Below are 26111 nucleotides of genomic sequence, written 5' to 3'. Positions count from 1 at the left end.
TCTATCTATCTATCTACCTATCTATTAATTTAAGTTAAAGGGACATTGAGATAAAAAAAATACAGCATATATAAGAGTAGCAATTAAACATGAAATATCTAATGTGTGTGTGTGTAAGTATGTATATATGTGGGCATGTGTGTGTATTTATGTATCTATGTGTGTATGTGTGTGTGTTTAGGTATGTGTGTGTGTGTGTATTTATGTAACATAGTAAAATAGTAGATGAGGTTGAAAAAAAGACAGAAGTCCATTGAGTTCTACCTATAAAAGTCTAATTTAAAAAAGCTCCTTTTGAGATAATATGAATCCCATTAAAAAGTGACACATTTAACACAAGCAATCATATCACTGAATTCTGTCTCTAGCCAGAAATGTATCCAAACCATTTTCAAATGTATCTAAGGTATTGGCATTCACTACCTCCTTTGGTAATGAGTTCCACAATTTTATTGCTCTTACAGTGAAAAAACATTTTCGTTGCAGGAGATTGAATCTCCTTTCCTCCATCCTTAAATTGTGACCTCTTGTTTTTTTTTTGTTAACTTCTCCTCATAGCTTAAATTCTCCATTCCCCTTAATAGCTTTGTGGCCCTTCTCTGAACTTTTTCAAGGTCTGCAATGTCTTTTTTTTTAGATTGGTCCCCAGAACTACACTCCGTACTCAAGGTGAGGTCTTACTAGGGATTTATATAGTGACAGAATTATGCTTTCCTCCGTTGAATCAATGTCTCTTTTAATACATGCTAGTATCTTATTAGCCTTAGAATCCGCTGTCCTGCATTGTGCACCCATCTTTAGCTTGTTATCTATTACTACTCCTAAATCCCTTTCCTCCTCTGTTTGGTTAAGTCTATTCCCATTTAAATAAAAAATTGCCTGCTTATTTTTACTTCCAAAATGTAGAACCTTGCATTTTCCCATATTAAATCTAATTTTCCATTTACCCGCCCATACTTCTAATTTTTGCAGATCCCCTTGTAACGCTAGTTTATCCTGCTTTGACTTAATGACCTTACACAGCTTTATATCAGCTACAAAAATAGAGCTGTTGCTATTTAATCCTTGCTCCAAGTTATTAATAGAAATATTAAAAATAACAGGGCCCTGTACTGATCCCTGGGGGACTCCACTGATTAGCTTTGTCCAATCTGAGTATGATCCATTTACTACTACTCGTTGCTCCATGTCTTTTATCCAGATATTTATCCATGAGCTAACATTTCCAGCTATTCCCAGTCCCTTAATTTTGTACATTAATCTCTCATGTGGCACTGTATCAAACGCCTTTGCAAAATCTAAGTATATCACATCAACATGTGTGTGTGCGTTTATGTATGTATGTGTGTGTGTTTATGGATGTGTGTGTGTTTATTTATGTAAGTGTGTGTGTTTAGGTATGCGTGTGTATGTGTGTGTGAGTGTGTGTGTTTATGTATGTGTGTGTGTGTTTATGTAAGTGTGTGTGTTTAGGTATGTCTGTGTGTATGTGCATTTATGTGTGTGTGTGTGTATTTAGGTAAGTATGAATGTGTGTGTGTATATGTGTGTGTGTGAGTGTGTGTTTAGGTATGTATGTGTGTGTGTGTGCAAATGTGTGTGTGTGTGTATAATAATAAGCTGACTATTGGCTGCATTTTATTTTCAGATAGGAAGCAAAAACACCAGCAGAACAAATAGATTAGATTTGCACTGCTTGTGCCTAATAGGTTGGCAATTTCTTTATTATGAATTGATTGAATCATCATCTGAGACTATTGACACTTTTAGATTCATGTTCAGGAATTGCTAAATATAAACATGATATCAGCCAAATGACAGTTGTTCAATTTATAAAATAAATCATATTTGATGGAGCTAAATGCAGAAACATTTTATAATAAGTCATTTGTATAGACAATCATTGTTGCCTATCCTAAACAGAGCGGGTTTTTAATCTCCTATGTACAGATTTGCCGCATGTTTGTTAATACGCAATACTGCAGCCATACATGGTTTGTATTTTTTTAATCCGTTAGCAAAATGCCTTATCCAGTCGATGTAATTTAATCCTAAAATTGGAGCTAGAAATCAATTAATTCTGCACAAGTCATTAATTTAACCTTCTAAACTGGAACATTACGCAGCCATGTGGTAAAGCATTAATAATTATTTATATGAATGGTTTGGGCAACATTTTCTTCTGTGCAGAGAAGAAACAAAAAAAATCTATAATCAGCCATAGTGACCATTTGCTGCCAGTGGTGTTTTTAGTGGGGTTCTAGGCACCATTTACAACTGTAGTATCCCCCAATGGTGCCAGCTGCCCTGAAACCTCAAGGTGCAGCGCCTTATTTACATACCCAGTGCTCTACGCAGGGCAAGGAGAGAGATAATGGAGGGAGAAGAGGATAAAAAATAATAACAAGGGCAGAAATAAGTAGTATAAGTTGGGGTCCTCTATACCTCCAGTACCCCTGTCAGAATGGTTCTAGAGCTAAAAGGGACACGAAACCCATAGTTTTTCTTTCATGATTCAGATAGAGGGTACAATTTTAAACAACTTTCCAATGTAATTCTATTATCAAAGTTGCTTTGTACTCTTGGGCCCATATTTATCAAGCTCCGTACGGAGCTTGAAGGGCCGTGTTTCTGGCGAGTCTTCAGACTCGACAGAAACACAAGTTATGAAGCAGCGGTCTCCATAACCCTGTCCGCTTGCTCTGAGCAGGCGGACAGACATCGCCGGAAATAAACCCGATTGAGTACGATCGGGTTGATTGACACCTCCCTACTGGCGGCCGATTGGCCGTGAGTCAGCAGGGGGCGGCGTTGCACCAGCAGCTCTTGTGAGCTGCTGGTGCAATGTTAAATGCGGAGAGCGTATTGCTCTCCGCATTTAGTGAGGTCTTGCGGACCTGATCCGCACTGTCAGATCAGGTCCGCAAGACCGTTGATAAATAGAGGCTTTGGTATCTTTTGTTGAAAGAGCAGTAGTGCATTACTGGGAGCCAGCTGAACACATCAGGAAACCAATGACAAGAGGGCATATATATATATGCAGCCACCAATCACCAGCTAGCCCCAGAAGTGCTTTGATGCTCCTGAGCCTACCTAGGTATTATTTTCTACAAAGGATAGCAGGAAAATGAAGCAAATTATAAAAACAAAATTTATGCTTACCTGATAAATTTATTTCTCTTGTGGTGTATCCAGTCCACGGGTTCATCCATTACTTGTGGGATATTCTCCTTCCCAACAGGAAGCTGCAAGAGGACACCCACAGCAGAGCTGTCTATATAGCTCCTCCCCTAACTGCCACCCCCAGTCATTCGACCGAAGACAAGCAAGAAAAAAAAAGAGAAACTATAGGGTGCAGTGGTGACTGTAGTTTAAAAATAGAAAAAAACACCTGCCTTAAATTGACAGAGTGGACCGTGGACTGGATACACCACACGAAAAAACAGAATTTATGTTTACCTGATAAATTACTTTCTCCAACGGTGTGTCCGGTCCACGGCGTCATCCTTACTTGTGGGATATTCTCTTCCCCAACAGGAAATGGCAAAGAGCCCAGCAAAGCTGGTCACATGATCCCTCCTAGGCTCCGCCTACCCCAGTCATTCGACCGACGTTAAGGAGGAATATTTGCATAGGAGAAACCATATGGTACCGTGGTGACTGTAGTTAAAGAAAATAAATTATCAGACCTGATTAAAAAAACCAGGGCGGGCCGTGGACCGGACACACCGTTGGAGAAAGTAATTTATCAGGTAAACATAAATTCTGTTTTCTCCAACATAGGTGTGTCCGGTCCACGGCGTCATCCTTACTTGTGGGAACCAATACCAAAGCTTTAGGACACGGATGAAGGGAGGGAGCAAATCAGGTCACCTAAATGGAAGGCACCACGGCTTGCAAAACCTTTCTCCCAAAAATAGCCTCAGAAGAAGCAAAAGTATCAAACTTGTAAAATTTGGTAAAAGTGTGCAGTGAAGACCAAGTCGCTGCCCTACATATCTGATCAACAGAAGCCTCGTTCTTGAAGGCCCATGTGGAAGCCACAGCCCTAGTGGAATGAGCTGTGATTCTTTCGGGAGGCTGCCGTCCGGCAGTCTCGTAAGCCAATCTGATGATGCTTTTAATCCAAAAAGAGAGAGAGGTAGAAGTTGCTTTTTGACCTCTCCTTTTACCGGAATAAACAACAAACAAGGAAGATGTTTGTCTAAAATCCTTTGTAGCATCTAAATAGAATTTTAGAGCGCGAACAACATCCAAATTGTGCAACAAACGTTCCTTCTTTGAAACTGGTTTCGGACACAGAGAAGGTACGATAATCTCCTGGTTAATGTTTTTGTTAGAAACAACTTTTGGAAGAAAACCAGGTTTAGTACGTAAAACCACCTTATCTGCATGGAACACCAGATAAGGAGGAGAACACTGCAGAGCAGATAATTCTGAAACTCTTCTAGCAGAAGAAATTGCAACTAAAAACAAAACTTTCCAAGATAATAACTTAATATCAACGGAATGCAAGGGTTCAAACGGAACCCCCTGAAGAACTGAAAGAACTAAATTGAGACTCCAAGGAGGAGTCAAAGGTTTGTAAACAGGCTTAATTCTAACCAGAGCCTGAACAAAGGCTTGAACATCTGGCACAGCGGCCAGCTTTTTGTGAAGTAACACAGACAAGGCAGAAATCTGTCCCTTCAGGGAACTTGCAGATAATCCTTTTTCCAATCCTTCTTGAAGGAAGGATAGAATCCTAGGAATCTTAACCTTGTCCCAAGGGAATCCTTTAGATTCACACCAACAGATATATTTTTTCCAAATTTTGTGGTAAATCTTTCTAGTTACAGGCTTTCTGGCCTGAACAAGAGTATCGATAACAGAATCTGAGAATCCTCGCTTCGATAAGATCAAGCGTTCAATCTCCAAGCAGTCAGCTGGAGTGAAACCAGATTCGGATGTTCGAACGGACCCTGAACAAGAAGGTCTCGTCTCAAAGGTAGCTTCCAAGGAGGAGCCGATGACATATTCACCAGATCTGCATACCAAGTCCTGCGTGGCCACGCAGGAGCTATCAAGATCACCGACGCCCTCTCCTGATTGATCCTGGCTACCAGCCTGGGGATGAGAGGAAACGGCGGGAACACATAAGCTAGTTTGAAGGTCCAAGGTGCTACTAGTGCATCCACTAGAGCCGCCTTGGGATCCCTGGATCTGGACCCGTAGCAAGGAACTTTGAAGTTCTGACGAGAGGCCATCAGATCCATGTCTGGAATGCCCCACAGCTGAGTGACTTGGGCAAAGATTTCCGGATGGAGTTCCCACTCCCCCGGATGCAATGTCTGACGACTCAGAAAATCCGCTTCCCAATTTTCCACTCCTGGGATGTGGATAGCAGACAGGTGGCAGGAGTGAGACTCCGCCCATAGAATGATTTTGGTCACTTCTTCCATCGCCAGGGAACTCCTTGTTCCCCCCTGATGGTTGATGTACGCAACAGTTGTCATGTTGTCTGATTGAAACCGTATGAACTTGGCCCTCGCTAGCTGAGGCCAAGCCTTGAGAGCATTGATTATCGCTCTCAGTTCCAGAATATTTATCGGTAGAAGAGATTCTTCCCGAGACCAAAGACCCTGAGCTTTCAGGGATCCCCAGACCGCGCCCCAGCCCATCAGACTGGCGTCGGTCGTGACAATGACCCACTCTGGTCTGCGGAATGTCATCCCTCGTGACAGGTTGTCCAGGGACAGCCACCAACGGAGTGAGTCTCTGGTCCTCTGATTTACTTGTATCTTCGGAGACAAGTCTGTATAGTCCCCATTCCACTGACTGAGCATGCACAGTTGTAATGGTCTTAGATGAATGCGTGCAAAAGGAACTATGTCCATTGCCGCTACCATCAACCCGATCACTTCCATGCACTGAGCTATGGAAGGAAGAGGAACGGAATGAAGTATCCGACAAGAGTCTAGAAGTTTTGTTTTTCTGGCCTCTGTCAGAAAAATCCTCATTTCTAAGGAGTCTATTATTGTTCCCAAGAAGGGAACCCTTGTTGACGGAGATAGAGAACTCTTTTCCACGTTCACTTTCCATCCGTGAGATCTGAGAAAGGCCAGGACAATGTCCGTGTGAGCCTTTGCTTGAGGAAGGGACGACGCTTGAATCAGAATGTCGTCCAAGTAAGGTACTACAGCAATGCCCCTTGGTCTTAGCACAGCTAGAAGGGACCCTAGTACCTTTGTGAAAATCCTTGGAGCAGTGGCTAATCCGAAAGGAAGCGCCACGAACTGGTAATGTTCGTCCAGGAATGCGAACCTCAGGAACCGATGATGTTCCTTGTGGATAGGAATATGTAGATACGCATCCTTTAAATCCACCGTGGTCATGAATTGACCTTCCTGGATGGAAGGAAGAATAGTTCGAATGGTTTCCATCTTGAACGATGGAACCTTGAGAAACTTGTTTAAGATCTTGAGATCTAAGATTGGTCTGAACGTTCCCTCTTTTTTGGGAACTATAAACAGATTGGAGTAGAACCCCATCCCTTGTTCTCTTAATGGAACGGGATGAATCACTCCCATTTATAACAGGTCTTCTACACAATGTAAGAATGCCTGTCTTTTTATGTGGTCTGAAGACAACTGAGACCTGTGGAACCTCCCCCTTGGGGGAAGTCCCTTGAATTCCAGAAGATAACCTTGGGAGACTATTTCTAGAGCCCAAGGATCCAGAACATCTCTTGCCCAAGCCTGAGCGAAGAGAGAGAGTCTGCCCCCCACCAGATCCGGTCCCGGATCGGGGGCCAACATTTCATGCTGTCTTGGTAGCAGTGGCAGGTTTCTTGGCCTGCTTTCCCTTGTTCCAGCCTTGCATTGGTCTCCAAGCTGGCTTGGCTTGAGAAGTATTACCCTCTTGCTTAGAGGACGTAGCACTTTGGGCTGGTCCGTTTCTACGAAAGGGACGAAAATTAGGTTTATTTTTTGCCTTGAAAGGCCGATCCTGAGGAAGGGCGTGGCCCTTACCCCCAGTGATATCCGAGATAATCTCTTTCAAGTCAGGGCCAAACAGCGTTTTCCCCTTGAAAGGAATGTTAAGTAGCTTGTTCTTGGAAGACGCATCAGCCGACCAAGATTTCAACCAAAGCGCTCTGCGCGCCACAATAGCAAACCCAGAATTCTTAGCCGCTAACCTAGCCAATTGCAAAGTGGCGTCTAGGGTGAAAGAATTAGCCAATTTGAGAGCATTGATTCTGTCCATAATCTCCTCATAAGGAGGAGAATCACTGTCGACCGCCTTTATCAGCTCATCGAACCAGAAACATGCGGCTGTAGCGACAGGGACAATGCATGAAATTGGTTGTAGAAGGTAACCCTGCTGAACAAACATCTTTTTAAGCAAACCTTCTAATTTTTTATCCATAGGATCTTTGAAAGCACAACTATCCTCTATGGGTATAGTGGTGCATTTGTTTAAAGTGGAAACCGCTCCCTCGACCTTGGGGACTGTCTGCCATAAGTCCTTTCTGGGGTCGACCATAGGAAACAATTTTTTAAATATGGGGGGAGGGACGAAAGGAATACCGGGCCTTTCCCATTCTTTATTAACAATGTCCGCCACCCGCTTGGGTATAGGAAAAGCTTCTGGGAGCCCCGGCACCTCTAGGAACTTGTCCATTTTACATAGTTTCTCTGGGATGACCAGCTTGTCACAATCATCCAGAGTGGATAATACCTCCTTAAGCAGAATGCGGAGATGTTCCAACTTAAATTTAAATGCAATCACATCAGGTTCAGCTTGTTGAGAAATGTTCCCTGAATCAGTAATTTCTCCCTCAGACAAAACCTCCCTGGCCCCATCAGACTGAGTTAGGGGCCCTTCAGAAATATTAATATCAGCGTCGTCATGCTCTTCAGTATCTAAAACAGAGCAGTCGCGCTTACGCTGATAAGTGTTCATTTTGGCTAAAATGTTTTTGACAGAATTATCCATTACAGCCGTTAATTGTTGCATAGTAAGGAGTATTGGCACGCTAGATGTACTAGGGGCCTCCTGAGTGGGCAAGACTCGTGTAGACGAAGGAGGGAATGATGCAGTACCATGCTTACTCCCCTCACTTGAGGAATCATCTTGGGCATCATTGTCATTGTCACATAAATCACATTTATTTAAATGAATAGGAATTCTGGCTTCCCCACATTCAGAACACAGTCTATCTGGTAGTTTAGACATGTTAAACAGGCATAAACTTGATAACAAGTATAAAAAACGTTTTAAAATAAAACCGTTACTGTCACTTTAAATTTTAAACTGAACACACTTTATTACTGCAAATGCGAAAAAACATGAAGGAATTGTTCAAAATTCACCAAATTTTCACCACAGTGTCTTAAAGCCTTAAAAGTATTGCACACCAAATTTGGAAGCTTTAACCCTTAAAATAACGGAACCGGAGCCGTTTTGAACTTTAACCCCTTTACAGTCCCTGGTATCTGCTTTGCTGAGACCCAACCAAGCCCCAAGGGGAATACGATACCAAATGACGCCTTCAGAAAGTCTTTTCTAAGTATCAGAGCTCCTCTCACATGCGACTGCATGCCATGCCTCTCAAAAACAAGTGCGCAACACCGGCGCGAAAATGAGGCTCTGCCTATGCTTTGGGAAAGCCCCTAAAGAATAAGGTGTCTAAAACAGTGCCTGCCTATATTAGTATATCAAAATACCCAGATAAAATGATTCCTCAAGGCTAAATATGTGTTAATAATCAATCGATTTAGCCCAAAAAAAGTCTACAGTCTTAATAAGCCCTTTTTGAAGCCCTTATTTACAATCGTAATAAACATGGCTTACCGGATCCCAGAGGGAAAATGACAGCTTCCAGCATTACATCGTCTTGTTAGAATGTGTCATACCTCAAGCAGCAAGAGACTGCTCACTGTTCCCCCAACTGAAGTTAATTGCTCTCAACAGTCCTGTGTGGAACAGCCATGGATTTTAGTGACGGTTGCTAAAATCATTTTCCTCATACAAACAGAAATCTTCTTCTCTTTTCTGTTTCTGAGTAAATAGTACATACCAGCACTATTTCAAAATAACAAACTCTTGATTGAATAATAAAAACTACAGTTAAACACTAAAAAACTCTAAGCCATCTCCGTGGAGATGTTGCCTGTACAACGGCAAAGAGAATGACTGGGGTAGGCGGAGCCTAGGAGGGATCATGTGACCAGCTTTGCTGGGCTCTTTGCCATTTCCTGTTGGGGAAGAGAATATCCCACAAGTAAGGATGACGCCGTGGACCGGACACACCTATGTTGGAGAAAAGCAATTTATCAGGTATCCAGTCCATGGGTTCATCCATTACTTGTGGGATACCAATACCAAAGCTTTAGGACACGGATGAAGGGAGGGACAAGGCAGGAACTTAAATGGAAGGCACCACTGCCTGTAAGACCTTTCTCCCAAAAATAGCCTCCGAAGAAGCAAAAGTATAAAATTTATAGAATTTAGAAAAGGTATGAAGCGAAGACCAAGTTGCCGCCTTACAAATCTGTTCAACAGAGGCCTCATGTTTAAAAGCCCATGTGGAAGCTACTGCTCTAGTAGAATGAGCTGTAATTCTTTCAGGAGGCTGCTGGCCAGCAGTCTCATAAGCTAAGCGTATTATACTTCTTAACCAAAAAGAAAGAGAAGTTGCCGAAGACTTTTGGCCTCTCCTCTGTCCAGAGTAGACAACAAACAAAGCAGATGTTTGACGAAAATCCTTCGTAGCTTGTAAATAAAACTTTAAAGCACGAACCACATCAAGATTGTGTAATAGACGTTCCTTCTTTGAAGAAGGATTAGGACATAGTGAAGGAACAACAATCTCCTGATTGATATTCTTATTAGATACCACCTTAGGAAGAAACCCAGGTTTGGTACGTAACACTACCTTATCTGCATGGAAAATCAGATAAGGGGAATCACATTGTAAAGCAGATAACTCTGAAACTCTTCGAGCCGAGGAGATAGCTACTAAAAACAGAACTTTCCAAGATAAAAGCTTAATATCTATGGAATGCAAAGGTTCAAACGGAACCCCTTGAAGAACTTTAAGAACTAAATTTAAACTCCATGGCGGAGAAACAGGTTTAAACACAGGCTTGATTCTAACTAAAGCCTGACAAAATGCCTGAACGTCTGGAACCTCAGCCAGACGTTTGTGCAAAAGAATAGACAGAGCAGAAATCTGTCCCTTTAAGGAACTAGCTGACAAACGCTTCTCCAATCCTTCTTGGAGAAAAGATAATATCCTAGGAATCCTGACCTTACTCCATGAGTAACCCTTGGATTCACACCAATTTAGATATTTACACCATATCTTATGATAGATTTTCCTGGTGACAGGCTTTCGAGCCTGAATTAAGGTATCAATGACCGATTCGGAAAAACCACGCTTTGATAGAATCAAGCGTTCAATCTCCAAGCAGTCAGACGTAGAGAAATTAGATTTGGATGTTTGAAGGGACCTAGAAGTAGAAGGTCCTGCCTTAGCGGCAGAGTCCATGGTGGAAAGGATGACATGTCCACCAGATCTGCATACCAAGTCCTGCTATCAAGATCACCGAAGCTCTCTCCTGCTTGATCTTGGCAATCAGACGAGGGAGCAGAGGAAACGGTGGAAACACATAAGCCAGGCTGAAGGACCAGGGCGCTGCTAGAGCATCTATCAGCTCTGCCTTGGGAACCCTGGACCTGGACCCGTAACAAGGAAGCTTGGCATTCTGACGAGATGCCATGAGATCCAGTTCTGGTTTGCCCCAAGGTTGGATCAACTGGGCAAATACCTCCGGATGGAGCTCCCACTCCCCCGGATTTAAAGTCTGCCGACTTAGAAAATCCGCCTCCCAGTTCTCTACTCCTGGGATATGGATAGCTGAGAGATGGCAAGAGTGAACCTCTGCCCATAGAATTATCTTTGAAACCTCCAACATTGCCAGGGGGCTCCTTGTTCCCCCCGATGGTTGATATAGGCTACAGTCATGATGTTGTCCGACTGAAATCTGATGAACCTGACCGCAGCTCGCTGAGGCCAAGCCTGAAGAGCATTGAATATCGCTCTTAGTTCCAGAATGTTTATCGGAAGGAGGGCCTCCTCCTGAGTCCACAAACCCTGAGCCTTCAGGGAGTTCCAGACTGCACCCCAGCCCAGAAGGCTGGCATCTGTCGTTACTATAGTCCATTCTGGCCTGCGGAAACTCATTCCCTTGGACAGATGGACCCGAGATAGCCACCAGAGAAGAGAATCCCTAGTCTCTTGATCCAGATTTAGTAGAGGGGACAAATCTGTGTAATCTTCATTCCACTGATTGAGCATGCAAAGTAGCAGTGGTCTGAGATGTAGGCGGGCAAACAGAACTATGTCCATTGCCGCTACCATTAATCCGATTACCTCCATACACTGAGCCACTGACGGACGAGAAATGGAATAAAGAGCACGGCAGGAAGTTAGAAGTTTTGACAACCTGACCTCTGTCAGATAAATCTTCATTTCTACTGAATCTATCAGAGTTCCTAGGAAGGAAACTCTTGTGAGAGGTGAGTGAGAACTCTTTCCTTCGTTCACCTTCCACCCGTGAGACCTTAGGAATGCTAGAACAATGTCCGTATGGGACCTGGCGATTTGAAAAGTTGACACCTGTATCAGGATGTCGTCTAGGTAAGGGGCTACTGCTATACCCCGTGGTCTTAGAACCGCCAGAAGGGACCCTAGAACCTTCGTAAAGATTCTTGGTGCCGTGGCTAACCCAAAGGGAAGAGCCACAAACTGGTAATGCCTGTCTAGGAAGGCGAACCTGAGAAACTGATGATGATCCCTGTGTATCGGAATATGTAGATAAGCATCCTTTAAATCCACGGTCGTCATATATTGACCCTCCTGGATAATAGGTAGGATGGTTCGAATAGTCTCCATCTTGAAGAAATTTGTTTAGGATCTTGAGATCCAAGATTGGTCTTAAAGTTCCCTCTTTCTTGGGAACTATAAACAGATTTGAATAGAAGCCCTGTCCCTGTTCCTCCTTTGGAACTGGGTGGATCACTCCCATAACTAGTAGGTCTTGAACGCAATGTAAGAATGCCTCTCTCTTTATCTGGTTTGCAGATAATTGTGAGAGATGAAATCTCCCTTTTGGAGATGAAGCTTTGAAATCCAGAAGATATCCCTGGGAAACAATCTCCATAGCCCAGGGATCCTGGACGTCTCTTACCCAAGCCTGGGTGAAGAGAGAAAGTTTGCCCCCCACTAGATCCGGTCCCGGATCGGGGGCTACTCCTTCATGCTGTCTTAGAGGCAGCAGCAGGCTTTTTGGCCTGTTTCCCCTTGTTCCAAGCCTGGTTAGGTCTCCAGAATAGCTTGGACTGGGCAAAATTTCCCTCTTGTTTTGTAGAGGAGGAAGATGAAGCTGCGCCACTATTGAAGTTTCGAAAGGAACGAAAATTAGTCTGTTTGGTCCTTAACTTGTTGGAACTATCCTGGGGAAGGGCATGGCCTTTTCCTCCAGTAATATCAGAAATGATCTCCTTCAGTCCAGGCCCAAATAGGGTCTGCCGTTTGAAGGGGATATTGAGAAGTTTAGACTTTGAAGTGACATCAGCTGACCAGGATTTAAGCCATAGCGCCCTACGTGCCTGAATGGCAAAACCTGAATTTTTAGCCGTTAGCTTGGTTAAATGAAAAACGCCGTCAGAAATAAATGAATTGGCTAACTTAAGAGCTTTAAGCCTGTCAAGGATATCATCCAATGGGGTCTCTACCTGTAAAGCCTCCTCCAGAGACTCGACCCAGAAAGCCGCTGCAGCAGTGACTGGGGCAATGCATGCAAGAGGCTGGAGAATAAAACCTTGTTGTATAAAGATTTTCTTAAGGAAACCCTCTAATTTCTTATCCATAGGATCTAGGAAAGCACAACTGTCCTCGACAGGAATAGTTGTACGCTTAGCTAGGGTAGAGACTGTTCCCTTCACCTTAGGGACCGTCTGCCACAAGTCCCGTGTAGCAGCATCTATAGGAAACATTTTCTTAAAAGCAGGAGGGGGAGAGAACGGCACACCTGGTCTATCCCATTCCTTAGTAATAATTTCTGAAAACCTCTTAGGGATTGGAAAAACATCAGTGTAAACAGGCACTGCAAAGTATTTGTCCATTTTACACAATTTCTCTGGGACTACAATGGTGTCACAGTCATCCAGAGTCGCTAAAACCTCCCTGAGCAACACGCGGAGGTGTTCAAGCTTAAATTTAAATGCTGTCTTTTCAGAGTCAGACTGAAGTAACGCCTTCCCTGAATCAGAGAAGTCACCCACATATAGAAGCTCTCCTGCTTCAACTTCTGCACATTGTGAGGGTATATCAGACATAGCTACTAAAGCGTCAGAGAGCTCTGTATTTGTTCTAGCCCCAGAGCTGTCTCACTTTCCTTGTAACCCTGGCAGTTTGGACAATACCTCAATGAGGGTATGATTCATAACTGCCGCCATGTCTTGTAAAGTAAACGCATTGGACGCGCTAGATGTACTTGGCGTCCCTTGAGCGGGAGTTATAGGTTCTGACACGTGGGGAGAGCTAGATGGCATAACCTCCCTTTTGTCAGTCTCAGAAACCTCAGGTAATAAATCTTTAAAAGCCATAATATGGTCTTTATAACTTATAGAAAGGTCAGTGCATTTGGTACACATTCTAAGAGGGGGTTCCACAATGGCTTCTAAACATAATGAACAAGGAGTTTCCTCTATGTCAGACATGTTTAACAGACTAGTAATGAGACCAGCAAGCTTGGAAAACACTTTAATAAATGTGAAAAAAACAATAATATAAAACGGTACTGTGCCTTTAAGAGAAAAAAACTACCACATAAACTGCAAAACAGTGAAAAAAGTAGTAAACTCTACAAAATGTTACTGTGTGTATAAGGGTCTAAAGCAGCATTGCACCCACTTGCAAATGGATGATTAACCCCTCAGGCCCAAAAACAAATTAGAAAAACTTAAAACCTGTTAACAAACAGTCAAACACACTGCCACAGCCCTGCTGTGGCTCCTACCTGCCCTTTAAAACGATTTTTGCAGGAACAAAACCCTCTATAGAGGTCCTATAAGCCAGAGGACTCCTTCAGGGAAGCTGGATGTCTCAGACTGAAAACGAAAATAGGCCCCTCCCACCATGCACCCAAAGTCAGAGTGCCTTAAAAAAGTACTCCTAGGAGTAATCTAACAAGCCATGTGGAAATTAGGCCCCAAATAAAGATTTATCACCCTCAGAGAAAAAACGTTTTTATTTATAAATCATGCAAACGTTTTTACACTAAGTAATATAGGTTTTAACATGAATATTATCCCTTTTTGCAAGCATGATCCCAGTTGTTGTTAAATCACTGTATCAGGCTTACCTTAAATATACCAGGCACTGTCAGCATTTTCTAGACCTTATCATCTCTCTAGAAAAAAATATACTGAACATACCTCAAAGCAGGCAATCTGCAGACCGTCCCCCCAACTGAAGTTTTCTTTCCATACTCTTCAGTTATGTGTGAGAACAGCAATAGACCTTAGTTACAAACCGCTAAGATCATCAAACCTCCAGGCAGAAGTCTTCTTCCAATTTCTGCCTGAGAGTAAAAACAGTACAACGCTGGTACCGTTTAAAAATAACAAACTTTTGATTGAAGGTAAAAACTACACTAAGTCACCACATCTCTCTTGATACTTCCTTTCTTGTCGAGAGCTACAAGAGAATGACTGGGGGTGGCAGTTAGGGGAGGAGCTACATAGACAGCTCTGCTGTGGGTGTCCTCTTGCAGCTTCCTGTTAGGAAGGAGAATATCCCACAAGTAATGGATGAACCCGTGGACTGGATACACCTTTACAAGAGAAATAAAAGTAAATTGGAAAGTTGTTTAAAATCGCATGCTCAACCTGAATAATAAAATATTTTTTGTGTGTTTCATATACTTTTAATATGGTGGGGGTCTAATTGGGGGTAACAAAAGTGGTGAAAAAGTTGAAAGACACAGCCCTTTGCAGCTCTATGGGGGCCACTACACATGAGTTTGGTGGTACATAGCACCCCCAAAGTACCACCACAGAACCCTGTGCCATACCTCCCCAATGATTGCTCTCACAGCTTCCCCAGCCAGGGCAAGTGCAAATGTTTCCAGGAGCTGTCTTGGTCCTCCAACAACACACCCAACTCAGTCCAAACCCCCCACTGTACACCCATCGTCCCAGCCATTTTCATTTTTGGTCAACTTTTTGAAGCCCCACATTTTATGTAACCAACCCTTTTTGTTGTGTGCGGGATAAATCTGTGACAGTCGTGGGGAAACAGCAGATCAGGAGCCATATGTGACCCTGCAAGATGTCCCCTGATGCCCTCAACCTCTTCTCTGGAATAGCAAACAAGGTCCCATTTGTATTATTCATGCAGTAAAATACATGTACTCCCTCTACTCTTCCCTTTCCTCTCCTATAAGGTTATTCTATGCAATCATTTTCTATTCTCCACCTAAAACAGGGTATTATAGCATTAAAAAAATAAAACTTAATCATGTTTCTGGGTTGAATACATTCGTGTGTCCCTCTCCACCAGCAGAACAATAGTTGTTGCCCTTATCAGCCAATGAGCAATTAATGTCTAGGTCAAAGGAATCAACTGGCTGCACACAAAAGTGGTGTTATGCAGGGGTAGGCAACCTAAAGAGTGTCTCAGCATCATGGGAAATGTAGTTCCAAAACATCTGGGGTGCTAAGGTTGCTGACCCATTCAAAAATCTGTTATTCCCAAAATATACTTAAAGTGAAGGTAAACTTTGCTAAATATTTTTATCTTAATTGGACATTTAATAATAGATTTTTTAAAACTGCTCTCTCCTTTCCTCATTAATATTCTAGATTCTGGCCTTTAAAGTTAGCAAAAATGCACAGTAGCACACTACATAGCATACACTTACACATGCACATACACACACACTACATAGCATACACTTACACATGCACATACACACACACTACATAGCATACACTTACACATGCACATACACACACACACTACATAGCATACACTTACACATGCAGATACACACACACTTATACATGCAGATACACACTTATAGGTACAGATACACACACACTTATACATGCAGATACACACAGATACACTTTTATAGGTACAGATAGACACACACACTACATCATATATGGGTATCTGTAACTCATTGTATGGGGTCCTGGGGTTGGCAAGCACATTAGCTGGCAGTCTGAGGCTGCAACTGTTCGTTACCCTGGTGTTAGCACTGCTCATCATATAAAACTGAAGGCATGCGTAGTATTATCACCAAGGGTTAGACGTCATCACTACCAGGGGTTAGAGGTCACCATTACCTGAGGTCAGAGGGTATACAGCCTGCCTACTACCCACACACCATTACTTTTCCACAAGGAATCTAACATGTATATAACCCTGGGAGAGAGAAGCCAGCTGCTTCTGAGTATGTGCCCAATAGAATTTTAAAACAAATTGCGTGGGGCAATGCGGGACAGATGGCTAGCAACCCGGGACAGCGGGACAGACCCCTAAAATCGGGACTGTCCCGCGAAAATCGGGACAGTTGGGGAGTATGCTTTAGGTTGCCTACCCCTGCATCACACCACCTTTGTCTGCAGCCAGTTGATTCCTTTGACCTAGACAAGTGAATTTAAAAGTGTTTAAAATGACATGCTCTATCTGTATCATGCAAGTTTAATTTTGACTTTCCTATCCCTTTTCATCACAGACCCAATGAATGGCCATTAAATACAGTAGATTTGCATAATAAACAAATGCATGATAACAAGACAATACAATAGCACTTGGTCTGAACTTCAAATAAGTAGTAGATTTTTTTCTGACAAATTTCAAATTTATGTCTATTTCCACTCCCACTGCATCATGTGACAGCCATCAGCCAATCACAAATGCATATATATGTATTTTATGTGAATTCTTGCACATGCTCAGTAGGAGCTGATGACTCAAAAGGTGTAAATGTAAAAAAACTGTGCACATTTTGTTAATGGAAGTAAATTGGAAAGTTGTTTAAAATTCCATGCTCTATCAGAATCATGAAAGTTTAATTTTGAGTTGAGTGTCCCTTTAAAGGGACCTTCAATCATTGTAAAAAATAAATAAAAACCTTTACAATGCAGTCAACTTCATTTGTTTTGTTTTTTTACTTTTAGACCTTGCGCACACCCCTAATGCGGATCTTGCAGCATATGCGGCAAATTAATGGTATGCGTGCTTAATAAATTCACTTAATTGACAAGAAAGAGAGTGTGTGGCACATATGCACCAATTGTCAGCACCATAAACTCAGACCAGTGTACGTGAAGAAAGTGCCATGCTCTGAGTTAAAAACAAAAGACTCCTTTCTTTAACAGAACGTTCATTACAAAGTTTCTTAAAACAATTTACTTGGACTGTATAGTTCATCAGAATGTCCCTTTAGTTCAATTGGGAACAAAAACCACATTTATCATTTTACTTAAATTCTGCTTGAAAGTCTGTCAGATACGCAATTCCTCACAAGGTCTCTCCCCCCAACTCCTATGCTCTATTTCAGTGCTTCTCAAGCTGGGAGTTGGTGACCCCCCTGGTGGCTCCCTTAAAATGTTTTGGGGGTCCCCACAAGATTGGATAATGTTCTGTGAGTGTGTGTTGTGACTGAGTGTTTGTTTGTATGACTGAGTGGGCTTAAGTGTGCATTTACGTTTTTACGCATTTTGCTTATTGTGAGGTAGGCACATAACTAATTTTGAACCTCTTGAAATGCGTGGGTGTTCCCCATCACCACACATGATTAGCAATGACTATATTAAATGATTAAAACATGTATTTCTGTCTGACAATGAGGTTTGTTTTGGATTATATTATAATAATTGGGTACCGTGAAAAATTATCCAATGCATAAACGGGTCCCGGGTGAAAAAATTTAGAGCAGTGCTTCTTAAAGGGATATTAAACCTAATTTTTTTGTTCATGATTCAGATAGAATATACAATATTTTTTTTTAAAAACTTTATTTTTGTATATGCTGGTTCCATCACAACACGGAAAGATATGTGCAAAAAAATAAACAATACATAAGGTACATAAGATGCGACCGTCTCTCAAGCCGTTTGTGCGGGAGAGCGTCACGAAAAGTCTTTTAGTGTCCATGTCGTCACAGAGTTCAGCATCATTTTCTAATTTTTAAACAAATAAAACTACAAAAACATTTAACATAATATAACATTTCTCAAAACGTGGAGTGGAAGAAGTTCTCTAGCTAGGTTCTCCACTCCAGGGAAGGGGTGACTGGTGAAGGAAGGGGAGGGGAGGGGGGGAGACCCACACCCCAGCACAGGCAACACAGGGAAATGTGGAAGATTCATAAGGTCTACATAGTGTCAGATTCCTGGACTAGAAGTGAGGTGGTAGTAGTACAATCATAATGTAGCAACAGTAGGGGCTGGACACCATCTACCACAAAGATTTTCTTCCATCATATATAAGGAGTTACGGAAAGGATACAAAATCCTATCTCTCACTTGTGGAGATAAATATAGAAGGTAAGGTTCCCATTTACGAATAAAAGCTTTGATTCTCCTTTCTAGATCTCCCTGCACATCTACTTGTTCTAAGAGTACCTGTGTATGTATGGTGTGTAGTAATTTCTTAAATGGAGGAGCTCTGTCGGACACCCAGTATTGCAGGATTAACCTCCTGGTAAGGAGTATCACAGAGTAAAGAAATTTCTGGCGCCCTGGTGCAACCTCAAAATCATGCAGAAAAATGATGTTGGATGGTGTTAAGTCAACCCTCTCAGTCAACACTTTCTGGAGCCAAAACTTTAGTTTGCCCCACAGCTTGGTGAGTTTGGGACAATCCCAGGTAAGATGTGTAAGGTCCAGAGATTCAAGGGAGCATTTGGTACATTTGTCCACCGCCTGCGGAACCATTTTAGCTCTTAGTTTTGGAAGAATGTATGCCTGGTGGAGAATATACAATTTTAATTTAAATTTGTGGCAGACTTGTTGGGCTTATGGAGCTTATCTGCTTTGAAAATCTATGTTTCTATGGAAATACAACATACATTGCTGTACAAACCAAATGCATGCACCTTTAAATCTTATATGTTTTTTATTATTACTATTTATTTAAAATAATCTTATCTTGTTCTCTCTCCTTAACATGAAAAGAGCAGTTGCATGTAATAAAGAAGCATATTCTACTGAATACAAGTACAGGTGGCCCTCATTTTACAACGGTTCAATTTACACCGTTTCAGAATAACAACCTTTTTTTCCAGTCATGTGACTGCTATTGAAAAGCATTGAGAAGCAGTACATTTATTAAAATAGCCAGTAGGTGGAGATGTCAAGCAAGCTGAAATGAATCAGTTTAACCAGACCCGAGCTATCGAGCAGATTTCTATAAATTAGTCCAGGTTGGAATGCCTAGAAAGAACCGTTTGCAGAAAAATGCAAGTAAAGTCTGTGTTGTGTGATTATTTTATTAGGTTATAATGCTGTTTAGCAAATGTTTTTGTTAATTTAACTTAGTTTAATTATATATTATGTGTTGCGTGATTATTTTATTAGGTTTATAATGCTGTTTAGCATTTAAAGTCTTCATTTCAAAGCTTTAAAAATAATGTATTAGGTGTTACTTATGACAATTTTGAGAGGGGCCTGGAACCCAACTCCCTCACTTCCCATTAACTTACATTATAAACTGGGTTTCAATTTACAACGGTTTCGATTTACAACCATTCCTTCTGGAACCTAACCCCGGCGTAAACTGAGGGCTACCTGTATATCCTATACTTCACTTTGATATGCCTATATCAAACTTTGAAATAACTAGATTTTTAAAATATATTTTTGACTCTTATTTACTGAACATGAAGTGCTTTGGATACCACCTGCAACTTGACTGCCCATTTATAATCTAACTATTTATATTTTAAACATATTAATCCAACAACACTTTAACAAAATGCCATATATTCAAGCAACACAAAGCATTTTGTGAATGCTTTGAAGGAAACGTTTTAGGAAGGAACAGCATGGTTCTGTGGAAACTTCTCCCTAATATTTTGGTTTTTTTTTTGCGCTGGAAATATTTGACTGAAGTTGGGTTCGAAATATTGAAAGTGTTTTTTAAATCACAAGTTGTTTTACATATATGAAATCCTAAGTAATACAAGGATGAGTCTTATGAAAAAAAAACACAGCTTACTACTTTGATCTTCTAATCCATTGTATATAATTAATTATGCAAATTAAATAACCTTTATTTCTCAGTGCTTAGCAACAATTCCTAGTTCGGTCAAACAACAACCAAACAATTTCATCCAGTCGTACGGCATGCTGGGTGATGTAGTTTCTAGGTGCAGCATCGAAAGCCTAAAGGCAGCCTGGCACAATTAAGTTTATAAAAAAAACAACAAATTTGCAGGCAGTATGGCGGTGTATTCCAATCTCTCAAATACAGGAGTCAAATCCATATTTCAAGTTGCCATAGTGACCTGGCACAATGTATTTGTTGAGCTCTGTACTAATCATTTTTTAACTGCTTTACAATAGAGAGCACTGCGAAGTACTAACAGGCCTGTCTATTTATATACCCCACTACAAAAGGCGCCTAGGGCAGTGCTTTTTAGATTTTAAAATAGCTCAATATATATGATCAAAGATTTTTATGAACAGCAGGTGGGGAAAAAAGTTAGCTAAGTTTGAACTGAAATAGTCAGAATCTCTGGCAGTATTATTGCACCCAGAAATGGCCAAATAACACACACATGCATAAATCTCACTTTAATTCCCACATATAACTAAAGATGATATATTTAATTAAAAAAAATGCATACTACACTCTGGGGCCAATAAATATTTTTGTTGATAAACTCCTGACATGGGAGTAAGACGCCCTGCGTACATTCTCTCTCCTTATTGGGGCACATAAAGTGCTGGTGAGCTTTTTGTGAGTGAAAAATATTCTAATTTGTGATATTTATGCCTTTTAAATTTAAGGGACAAAAACTCATAAAAGTAACAATGTAAAGGAAATGTTAAAGGGACACTGAACCCAAATTTTGTATTTTGTGATTCAGATAGAGCATGAAATTTTAAGCAACTTTCTAATTTACTCCTATTATCAAATGTTCTTCATTCTCTTGGTATCTTTATTTGAAATGCAAGAATGTAAGTTTAGATGCCGGCCCATTTTTGATGAACAACATGGGTTGTTCTTGCTGATTGGTGGATAAATTCATCCACCAATAAAAAAGTGCTGTCCAGAGTTCTGAACTAATAAAAAAGCTTAGATGCCTTCTTTTTCAAATAAAGATAGCAAGAGAACGAAGAAAATTTGATAATAGGAGTAAATTAGAAAGTTGCTTAAAATTGCATGTTATATCTGAATCACGGAAGAAAAAATTTGGGTTCAGTGTCCCTTTAAGGTCAAAATTAAATTCCAGATAAAATTTTTACTTTAAAAAAAAAAAAAGTCTGCATACTTAAAGGGACATGTTAACATAAATTCTCATTTGATGCAGCTGTGAGAAAGCAAACATTTTACCATAAATTTTTAATTCCTGTGCTTTTATTTACATAAAACTAGCAAGTAAATGTGTTTTGTGAGCACTCAGTTGGCTATTCAGTCACATTTTACTGTCATCTGCATGGTGAAAAACTGGTCAGCCAATCAGCATCATCATAGTTAAATTAATTAAAGGGACAGTCTAGTCAAAATTAAACTTTCATGATTCAGATAGGGCATCTCATTTTAAACAGCTTTCCAATATATTTTTATCATAAAACTTGCTTTATTCTCTTGGTATTTTTAGTTGAAAGATAAACCTGAGTAGGCTCATATGCTAATTTCTAAGCCATTGAAGGCCGCCTCTTATCTAAATGCATTTGACAGTTTTTTGCAGCAAGACAGTGCTAGTTAATGTGTGCCATATAGATAACATTATGCTCACGCCTGTGGAGTTACTTACGAGAGGGCACTGATTGGCTAAAATAGAAGCCTGTCAAAAGAACTGAAATAAGGAGGTAGTCTGCAGAGGCTTAGATACAAGATAGTGACAGAGGTAAAAAGTGTATTAATATAACAGTGTTGGTTATGCACAACTAGGAATGGGTAAGAAAGGTATTATCTATCTTTTTAAACAATAAAAATCCAGGAGTAGACTTTCCCTTTAAACTGAAGAGGTACATAAAGTGTTCATGTAAATGCATGATGCACGCTTCCTTGTAAGTCCTGGTACAAGCTTTCAAAGTGGATGTTTAAAATTCCTCTACCTTTGAATGCGGCTAATGAGGATATTTTGAGGTAAAATACATTTTCCTTACATAGAAATATTCTTTCTAGCCAGCATTTTACAGATATGCTGCATCACTTTCAAGGGATTGATAACAGATACCTTTATGAAGGCAGGAAAGCATTAACATCTGGCTTTTTACTAGGTAATTATACTCAATAGGGGTATATACCAGTTTAGTGTTTTTTGGAGCTGCAACAATGCAAAAAAAGAAATGATTGATGTGGTACCTGGGCTTATCCCATTTGGCCAGATGCGGTAACTAACTCTTCCATTTTTGCTTTTAATCTTAGCTGAGAGCTTGTAAGTGAGTGCTGGACTTTCTCTGTGTGCTGTATTAATTTGTTTTGTAATTTTCCCTATGGGCCTTGCACCCAGACCTGTCTGGGGTTAACTGCCTGTGACTCTGGGGACAGTGCAGCTTCCTGAGAGTGCTATTGTGCACCCAGGGATGTGCATGTTCCAGGGTCATGGGATGTGTACCGAGTCCGGTCTGAGAGTGCAGTCCCCTTCCGTGTTTTGTATATGTCTAGGGTGATTAGATAAGCCTGTGCACCTTTCACTTGTTTTCAGTTTGTTGGATTGAGAGCTTGCATTGTGTGGCTGTTTAGGGACTCAGGTTTTGGAAGAGACCTTGATGTGGTACCTGGGCTTATACCATTTTGCCAGATGCGGTAACTAACTCTTCCATTTTTGCTTCTAATCTTAGCTGAGACCTTGTAAGTGAGTGCTGGACTTTCCCTGTGTGCTGTATTAATTTGTTTTGTAATTTTCCCTATGGGCCTTGCACCCAGACCTGTCTGGGGTTAACTGCCTGTGACTCTGAGGAAAGTGCAGCTTCCTGAGAGTGCTATTGTGCACCCAGGGATGTGCATGTTCCAGGGTCATGGGATGTGTACCCAGTCCGGTCTGAGAGTGCAGTCCCTTTCCGTGTTTTGTATATGTCTAGGGTGATTACATAACCCTGTGCACCCTTCGCTTGTTCTCAATTTTTTGTATTGAGAGCTTGCATTGTGTGGCTCTTTAGGGACTCAGGTTTTGGAAGAGACCTTGACGTGGTACCTGGGCTTATGCCACTTGGCCAGATGCGGTAACTAACCTTTCCATTTTTGCTTTTAAATCTTAGCTGTGAGCCCAGTCCGGTCTGAGAGTGCAGTCCCCTTCCGTGTTTTGTGTATATATATATATATATATATATATATATATATATAATAACAAGAACATTTCTTTAAGCACCTATCATAACTGGTTGTTAGTGACATTATAAAGGTTACATATACAATATAGGTTGTGAGTGACAGTATCTGAAATGTGAGTATAAAATAAATATTATCTCTTTAAAATGTCTACTGTTAATAATAACCACTCAAAAGACACACACCAAGATAAAAATTGTATTTATTAGTTAGGTATTTAAATTACAATTTGAGTGGCCATTGTTTTTATAATAGGGCACATAAAAAGAGAACAGTATTAAATGCTATTTTATTTTCTATTCTGTCTGTAAAATTCTCTAAAAAACATAAAATAAAGCACAGAAGGATGATAATGATGCTCATTATTCACATAGTTATTATGGAATCTTAAAAATGTTTCACCTTCTCAGCATTTGCATATTTTAAAAGGAATGTACATAATGTTTAATTTATTTATAGACTGTTCTATAACAATTCAAACATATTTCAGTTATTAAAGCCATCAAGCCAAGCTGTGACTGTGGAAAAAAAAGTTCTCCCACAGTTCTACCAACTATTTATGCAGTAGTCTCAAATACTACATCACATTGTTTCTCAACCGCGGTCCTCAATTACCCCCAACAGGCCAGGTTTTCATTATAGCTGAATCAGTGCCTAGTTGAAATAATCGTCTGATTAGTAACCATGATTACTAACCTGCTCCACCCATGAGCTGATTATTTCACCTGTGCACTGGTTCAGCTATAACGAAAACCTGGCTTGTTGGGGGTACTTGAGGACCGCGGTTGAGAAACACTGCTCCATCACATGTGGAATCCAAAACCCAAGCAGTGAAGTCTCCGAGACCACCAAGATGTACTGTATGATGGGACAAATACAGGTAAGCAGGCATGTTACTGATCAGGTATGATGGCTCTCAGTGCTTTCCTACAAAAAGCTGCCTCAACTGACCCAAAAACATCAGAATGTTGTGACTGTAACCTCATGGGTGGATATATTATGTGTATCAAAATCTCACTGCCCATGAGGTACTCATGGAAGAATGTTATAATCGATGCGCTTGAATTCAGCTAAGAGTTAGATATTGTGGTTAAAGGGACATTGTACACTAGCTTTTTCTGTGCATAAATATTTTGTAGATGATCCATTTATATAGCCCATCTGGGAACATTGTGCTGATTTTCAGACTACTAACCAAGCCCCACAGTGCCAGATGTATACACGCGTTTACAGACTCCTGCAAGCTCCTGTTTATGTTGTCTGTCTTTCATATGCAGGGAAGGGGAAGGTGGGCAGTGTCTGCTCTTTTTTTTATTTTTACCCAGCCCCTTTCAGTGGTGTCCCAGACAACCTCATCAACCGTGCTAAATTGGGAGCTTCTAAGTAAGTTTTTAATACTGGAATTTTAGATCAGTATCTGTGCATATTCTTCTTTATAGTAGTGTCTATTACATGCAGTTATATGAAATTGGTGTATACTGTCCTTTCAAGGTTAGGAATTGAGGTTAGAATTAATCCCAAAGAGAGAACCAAAATTAATTACTTTTCTTTCTCTGGCATCTAAGAAGATAATGGAAGTTTGCACCCATGGCAGAAATGTCATGCAAATTACATGCACTAGCAGCATTGTGGCAGCCATTTTTTAGCCAAAGCTATTTTGCTAGTCATGAAAATATCAGAGGGGACAATCCTTCACTTATAGGGGTCAATTTACTATTGTGCGGACGGACATGATACAATGTAGCGTATCATGTCCGCCGCACATTGATAAATCCTGACAGCATACGCCGTCGGCATTTATAATTGCACCAGCAGTTCTTGTGAACTGCTGGTGCAATACCGCCCCCTGCAAATTTGCGGCCGCTAGCAGGGGGTATCAATCAACCCGATCGTATTCAATCGGGCTGATTGCTGTCCGCCACCTCAGAAGTGGAGGACGAAGTAAGGAGCAGCGGTCTTAGGATCACTGTTTCTTAACTTCTGCTTCATGCGGAACTGAAGCCGAGTGGGTCGGAAGCAGCATCCGTTGCTTCATAAATCGACTCCGTAGTATTATACTTACATTTAGTTATGTTTACATAGTGTGTTTTGCTATGAGTATGCTCAGACTGGGAGTGCCAACTTGACGTATAGTAACAAAAATGTATAAAATAGAAATAACTTTTTTTATCATTATTTGTTCTTAAGGCTTAAGTAACGGAGATTTCCCCTACAGCAGCAAAAACATAATTTATGTAAGAACTTACCTGATAAATTCATTTCTTTCATATTAACAAGAGTCCATGAGCTAGTGACGTATGGGATATACATTCCTACCAGGAGGGGCAAAGTTTCCCAAACCTTAAAATGCCTATAAATACACCCCTCACCACACCCACAAATCAGTTTAACGAATAGCCAAGAAGTGGGGTGATAAGAAAAAAAGTGCGAAGCATATAAAATAAGGAATTGGAATAATTGTGCTTTATACAAAAAAATCATAACCACCACAAAAAAAGGGTGGGCCTCATGGACTCTTGTTAATATGAAAGAAATGAATTTA

General features: G+C 40.8%; 1 protein-coding gene across 1 annotated transcript in view; it reads right to left on the bottom strand.

Annotated features, from left to right (window-relative positions):
- Positions 1-26111, bottom strand: part of PITPNC1 (phosphatidylinositol transfer protein cytoplasmic 1) — a 674601-nt gene that overhangs the window by 169796 nt on the left and 478694 nt on the right. The window lies entirely within an intron of this gene.

The sequence above is a fragment of the Bombina bombina genome, chromosome 1 (genome assembly GCF_027579735.1).
Source record: "Bombina bombina isolate aBomBom1 chromosome 1, aBomBom1.pri, whole genome shotgun sequence".
Lineage (NCBI taxonomy): Eukaryota > Metazoa > Chordata > Amphibia > Anura > Bombinatoridae > Bombina > Bombina bombina.
Note: the sequence above shows the minus strand (reverse complement) of the source record. Positions and strands in the feature narration are given on the sequence as shown.